Source organism: Prosopis cineraria, unplaced genomic scaffold (assembly GCF_029017545.1).
Source record: "Prosopis cineraria cultivar Desert tree isolate PC_DT_omini unplaced genomic scaffold, ASM2901754v1 PC11, whole genome shotgun sequence".
NCBI lineage: Eukaryota > Viridiplantae > Streptophyta > Magnoliopsida > Fabales > Fabaceae > Prosopis > Prosopis cineraria.
Window position 1 is genome coordinate 25,997,902 of NW_026555342.1, and position 6,085 is coordinate 26,003,986.

The 6,085-nt window shown below is 32.2% G+C and overlaps 1 pseudogene; it reads right to left on the reverse strand.

The window, feature by feature from the left end:
• Positions 1–1,578: 1,578 nt before the first annotated feature.
• On the reverse strand, positions 1,579–5,563 carry LOC129285041 (G-type lectin S-receptor-like serine/threonine-protein kinase RKS1; annotated as a pseudogene).
• Positions 5,564–6,085: the final 522 nt, after the last annotated feature.

Genomic DNA, 6,085 nt, shown 5'->3' on the forward strand with positions numbered 1-6,085 from the left:
AGTGTTGTTTCCCAATATTTTAAGTAGTTTTCATTTTTTCCCCCCATGTATTGGTTTCTGAAAACTAATAAAAACATGATCGGGGGCCAAAATTTTCATGATCTTTTTTCATATAATACAATATGTTCCCAGTTTTAAAATTGAAAGAAAAAAAGTTAAAAATTCAATAAGACAAAATTACAAATTTAGGTGTTCCTACAAGTGTTCAAATAATGACATGTTACTTTTTAAATTTAATTATTAAGATCTGTATTCTGTATTAAAATCAAGAAAATAAGTTGCAAATTTAGTCTCCCAGATTTTATATTTGTAATTTTTTCTTCTAAAGTTGCACTTTTATCTTGTTGAATTTACAACTAAATTTTTTTAATTTTAATAGAGAATACACATGTTAATGATTAAATTTTAAAAAAAATCATTTCATTAAGAATATGCAATTTTGTCTCCTAAATTTAAAATTTTGTCTTCTTAAATTTGCAACTCTCTTTCTAGACTTTATCAGGAAACACAAATCTTAATAATTAAATTTAAAATGTAACATGTTATTGTTCAAAAAATTATATGAATTTATATTTTTGTCTCCCAAATTTGCAATCTTTCTTGTTAAATTTGTAACTCATTTTTTCAATTTTAAAATTGAGAAACATTGCATTATATAACATACCGTTAAAGATTTAAAAAACTTGGTTAATATTTTAATATTTATTGGAGTTTTTATTTGAATAAAATGATTTTTGTTCGACACTTGTACCAAGTTGACCCCAACCCATTTTGCGATTCAAGACAGTATGCTTCATCAACTTTAATTTGGTGTGTATTTGTATTTTTAAATTATCTAAATTGTAATTTTTTTTTAGTTACCCAGCCCAAAAGTTATTAGTGCTCTTTTAATATATATCAATGTTTTAAAAGTCATACAAGATTTTGGACCAAAAATATCAGTAATTTTCAATTTTTATTGTTTAAACAATTAAACCAACAGTTGGACCAGTAATATAATAATTAAATAAAAATAATATTATGTGTGTATATGAAATAACTATAAGAAAAAATATATAGTATGTTAATAAAATGACATAACATAACCATAAGTTAATAATATTATAAATTATAATTTTACAACTTATCAAATATATGTAGATCTTAATTAAATTAGATATAGATAGGTTCAAAAGTATCTGCATTTACATCTATAACTATCAACATTTTTATAAAAAAAATGGTCTCAAATCAAATTTTACATAGGTGAATTATCTAAAAATAAAATTGTATTTTCATACGACCTAATTTTTGAATTTTTATATTTTTTAAAATTTTTTTCATATTATGTTTAAAACCATTTGGTTTTATAAAAACCACTTTAGTTCCTAATTTAACTTTGTTTTCAACTTTATAGCGACTCAACTCCGATTCAATCCAACTCAATCATGAAAACAATTTTTTTGTCCAAACCAAGCCATTAATGGCTCCAATCGATGGTCCGACATTCAATTTAGTCTAGTTTTTAAATCACTGATATATATATATATATATTGAAAATTTCACTATCCCTATGTCTGCAAAACTGCATGGTGGTGGAGGTGATGGCATGATAATCTTCAATTTTTCATCACTAGCTAGAGGGACCACAAATGAGTAGTAAAAGAACAGGTAAAGATAACCTAAGTTATATTTATAAAGACATGCTTGTCATGCATTAATAGTAGAATACATTTTAAAATCCTATTTTTGAATCAAAAATTCTAAAATGGCATATATACTTGTTACTAAAGCACAATGTACTCATACCTAATTCATGGTCAACATGGATTTGAAGTGGCTTCACGTAAAGTAAGGAGAAACATACATATAACATAATTGGATCCTACTTTTATGAGAGACTTGTTAAAACAGAGGCTCATCATTTCGTGTCTATCTCTTTTCTCACTTCACTTCAAATCATTCAAAGGTTATGCATGTCCAATTTATCATTATCGACCACTAATTGTAGAATCAGTGAGGACATTAGCTGAAGCTTCTCTAGATGTTGAAGCCTCTGAATGCAAATTATTAGAATTTAATAGGAATGCAGGCTTTTGAGGCGAGGGAAGGCTTACTTCATTGCCAAGCATGACAATAATTTCTGACATGGATGGCCTATGGACGGCACTTTCTTGCACACACAAGAGCCCTGTTTTGATATATCTTAGGACAACATCAACAGGATATGATTCGCCAAGTGTTGAGTCTACTATTTCAAGGCCTTTCCTTCTTGCCACAAGTCCCATACCTGCAAGTTAATGAAATATTATACAATTATCAGTTTCTCATTAGGCTTTTAAGGTAAAATATGGGAGGACATGGCAAAAAAAAAATAGTTTAGTGTATATTTCATCCTCATAGATTTTTAGTTTTACCTGTCCAATCAAATTCAAGGATGATCCTTCCTTCCCAATATCTGTGTTTCTCTACCACTAATAATCTCTAATAAAAGAATACCGAAGCTAAAGACATCGGACTTTGTTGAATATTGTCCTGCCATGGCATATTCTGGAGACATATAACCACTGCAACAACTCAAAATAATTATAATGTATCATTGTGCAAATCAATCTTTCTTCTTCTTTCAGGAGATGAAAAAGAATTTGGTCCTTACTATGTCCCAACAATTCTACTTGTTCTTGCTTGGATTTGGTCCTCTCCAAATATTCTAGCCATACTAAAATCTGAAATTTTGGGGTTCATTGTAGCATCTAAGAGAACATTGCTAGATTTAAGGTCTCTGTGGATTATTTTCAATCTTGAATCATGATGAAGATAAAGAAGACCTCGAGCAATTCCAAAAATAATATGAACACGCTTATCCCAATCTAAAGATAATCTTTGATTCATATCTGAAATCAACCAGAAAAGCTTCTTAATACTGAAAAATGGTGGGAAACTAATCAACTCCAAATGTCCTCTCAAGTACACGTACAAATTAAATAAGAAAGACATGATGGTAATGTAATAATAAAACAGTTTTTGATCAAATGCTTCTCTAATTTATTTAGGGATGAAAATTGAGTTATTTATTCCAACCAATTATCAACATATCAAAATATATATATATATATATATATATATAAAAATCTACATCAAGTTACACTATTCATAAGTCATAAATAGTGTCTCATTTTTCAAACCTCATCTATATAACATGTCTAGTCGGAGAAAAAAAAGGAGGACACACCAAAAAGATAGAAGTCCAAGCTTTTGTTGGGAAGGTACTCATAGATCAACATCCTTTCTTCTTTATGAATGCAATATCCAAGCAACCTTACAAGATTCCTGTGCTGCAATTTAGCAATCAGTTTAATTTCATTCTTGAACTCTTGAGTCCCTTGTCCTGAACCTTTAGACAATCTTTTCACTGCTATTTCTTGTCCATTAACTAATATGCCCTGAAATATCAAAGTTCTAGTATATCATATACTTGTGCAAGACTATCAACATTAGCATTACATAAGATATTACTCTCATAAGAATTAAAATATAACTAGATTAAAGGAAGTTGCATTCTTATAAGATTTCACTTACCTTGTAGACAGAGCCAAATCCACCACGCCCTAACTCATTCTCAATTGAAAAACTATTTGTAGCAGCCAGTATGGTTTTAATGTTGAAAAATGGTAAGCTTGCTTGGGTTCTATTTTCACCATGCTCTTCTTCAGAGGGAGATTCTATGTTTATTTGTTGCTCAGCCATTTTATCTAGAATAAGCAAAAACAAGAGGACGCAATAAGATTACGGATATCTTAAACGAGCTATAGCATTTAAAAGGCAATTTATTTCATGTTTTCACTCCACGTAAAATTAGTTGAAATCATTTATTTCATATTTTTCTTGTTAAATTCATAACTTTTCTTGGATACTAAAAACATCATAACTCGTCCGAGAGAAATAAAGAAGGGAAAAGTAGTAGGCACCTCTCTTTTTCTTCATCCAAAAGTAATAAACACACAGGGAAACCAGAAGAATAATTACAACCAGAGTAGCTGTCAGAATTCCCACCATTCAGACGTAGAAGTGTTCCTTTCAGTTTCCTATTATAGTTTGCTGAGAAAAGGGAAACAAGAAAGTGTTCAACAAAAAGTAAAATGAAAAACAGGGAACAAATACAGAAATTAAGAGTAGTATATCTACCTAGTTCAATGGCATCAACACGAACATATAAATCATGGCCTTCCTCATTTAATACCATGGTGTCCATCAGAGTCCCATGCCATCCTAAGCACCCACTTCCTCCATTTCTCACATCTGCAGCGGCGTAGGCAGTGCAAGAACAGTTTCTCAAGCACTCTTGTTCACATTCCTCCATGCTCAAACCCTTTCTAACACTTGCTATAGATGTATCAGGAATCTTGACACTTTCTACTTTAACAAAGCCTTCTCCATTTCTGCACAAGGGTGGTCCTTTCTTCCTCACACAACCTGCTGATTGATCATTCTTCTCATACCAATCAGTTGGGTTTCTGGGTTCAAACCCAGGCAGGCAAGAACACTTGTTGTAGCCATAGTTATAAGAGTCACAGTTGCTATTGGGTCCGCAAGTTCCATATATGTCACAGTCCACTTCTGGATAAGATCCATATCGCGTCCAATCTTTCTTTGCATAATCCCATTTATGCGTTTGCATGTATCCAGATGGAATAGCTACAATCTTGAATATGGAGGCGTTGTCCAAGGCATGATACACGACTCTAACCTCGCTATCATCTTCCATAACAGAGACATTGAAAGTATACACCATTAATCGTTTCAAAGCCGTCAGACCCACAAGTATTTCTCCATTGAAGGATCCAATTCGCCACACTGGAACATTTTGTTTGTACAGAAACAACTGAGGTTTGCCAGAAGTATTGAACCTAGCTGAGAAGCTTCCTGTTGCAGGATCGTCATCTGTCTTCCATGACTGCAAGAACCAGTCTTGACCAGTTCTTTTGTTGAAACCCAGTTTGCCATATGGAAGAAAGGTGTCGGTGGGATGATCAAAGCTTTGCCAGAACACAACTTTGGAGTCGTTTTGAATTATCGCAAGATTACCTATATCAGATAGTTGAGCCATAACTCTGGTACTTGGAAAAGTGACAGAAACATTCGTGGACCAGATGGGGAAGTTGGTGTTATTGTGGTGGAGTATAAGATTCCCATCTGCGCTGAGGGAGAGAACTCCAGAGGTGTCAGTGATGGGATTGTCTCTGTTTGCCACCCAAACAACAGTTTTCTTTGGCAAGTTATAGTACCATATTCCAACATAGCGAGAGCTCGATTTGCCAGGAGCGAAGAACCCAAGAGCAAACTTTCTTTCTTTAGAAATAAGAAGTTCTCCATCTCTAATGGGTTTGCCGATGGTTATTGCATCAGAAGCTGCGCAAAACAAGTAGTGGTAAGAGAAGAATATAAGACAGATGAGAACTATCCCGTTTGCTAACTTCATGATCAGAAACGCCTTAAATGAAATCAAAATTGAAGCCTCTTCTTATGGTACTATATATATATATATATATAAGAGAGAGTGTGTGATAGAGAGAGGGTTTTCTGCTGTACTTTATATTTAAAAGCTATAACTATCATCACCCATTCATATTCCATACACTATTTCTTGTGACGCGTCACTGTCCAAGTCAACCGAGCACTGGAGTCAAGGGAAACCCATTCCATAAGTTACGAGATAGTTCTCATAAATTCAACACGAGTGGATCAAATTTAAGTGTATTTCTTCCAACTTGCCACGGACAATTTGTCTCTTTCTCTCATAATGCATTCCACTACAACGTTGTTTCATTCTCACGAGTTCTGCTACGGTGAGCCGGAATTGGCTTGTCTCCACTTCCTTTTCACTGCCCGAAAATAAAATCTTGACCATTCATATTTGGTGTAGATTAAATTTGAATAATTTAAATTTAAAAATTTTTATATTTATAAATATAAATAAAAAAAATAAAAACTTTCAATTTTGATCATCCAGATTTAATCTACATCAAATTTAGATGATCATGAAAATTTTAATTTTAAACCATTTAGATTTAATTTGCATTAAATCTGAATAATTCAAATTTTATTT